Consider the following 1,342-nt stretch of genomic DNA (forward strand, 5'->3'; position numbering starts at 1 on the left):
AGCCCCTCCCGCAGCCCCTCCCGCAGCTCCTCCCCCGGCGCTCCCAGCACGGCCTGGTCGTGCTCGGAGGAGGTGGCAGGAACTTCCCGCCCCGTCCAGGCAGCCACTCGGGGAGCGGAAAAAACCACAAGGCACCCCCACGAATGACAGGGATCCCCCAACAACCGCGCACCCCGCAAAAATCCCACCCGGCCCTTTAGGACGTGCCCTGGAGTGCCACGTGGTGGCTCCGCCACCTCCCTGGGCAGCCCCTTCCAGGGCCTGACTGCTCTTCTGTGAATGAATTATTCCCAATATCCAGTGTGAACCTCCCCTGCCACAACTTCAGACAATTTCCTCAAGTCCTGAGGTCGCTCACCTGGGAGAAGAGGCCAACCCCACCTCTCTACAACCTCCCTTCAGGTAGGTGTAGAGGGCAATGAGGTCTCCCCTCAGCCTCCTTCAGACTGAACCCTCAGCTCCTTGTCTGGCTTGTGCTCTAGACCCGTCACCACATTTGTTGCCCTTCTCTGGACCTGCTCCAGCACCTCAGTGTTCTACTTACAGCAAGGGGCCCAGAACTGCACACACTGCCCAGCCTCACCAGTGCTGAGCACAGGGGCATGATCACTTTCCTGCTCCTGCTGGCCACACTGTTCCTGATGCTGGCCAGTGCTGGTGGCTTTCTTGGAGCTGCAGAGGGACCTGCACAGGATGGATGGACCAAGGACAACCTTACGAGGTTCAACAAGGCCAAGTGCTGGGTCCTGCAGCTGGGTCACAACCCCATGCCCTGCTATAGGCTGGAGAGCTGCTCAGCAGAGAGGGACTTGGGGGTTGCTGGGCTGTGTGGCCTGGAGCACAGGGATCACAGGACAGAAGGGACCACTGCCTCACTCCCAGAGCTCACCCCCTGGCTCATGTGTCACCCTGCCGGGGGGGCCTTGGGCAATGCAGAGGGCAGACAGAAACCAGGGGGGTATTTCAACTTTTATTTTATCCCTCGTGTATTTTGGCATGTGAAGGGCACACAAGGGGGGGGTGCTGCTCGTGGCACACCCTGCTGCCCACTCTGTGCCCTGCTCCACAAGGCAGGCAGGAGGAACTCCCCGAAACAGAAGCCACACAGACACAACCCACCTCCTCCCCTTCCAGACAGCAAGGAGGTGGCATCATCCCATCAAGCAGCAAAGCACTAGGGCTGTGTGTCATGGGGGTGGGGGCAGTGAGGACATTTCCTATAGAAACAGATATTCCCACCCCCCCGGGACCCCTTTCACCCATGTCCACGGGGGCTCCAGCCCCCAGTCTATTAGTCAGGGAACTCTTTCCACCCTGTGTGTCACTGTAGAGAGGCCATGAA

This window comes from Chaetura pelagica, unplaced genomic scaffold (genome assembly GCF_000747805.2).
Source record: "Chaetura pelagica isolate M959 unplaced genomic scaffold, ChaPel_1.0 scaffold120, whole genome shotgun sequence".
Lineage (NCBI taxonomy): Eukaryota > Metazoa > Chordata > Aves > Apodiformes > Apodidae > Chaetura > Chaetura pelagica.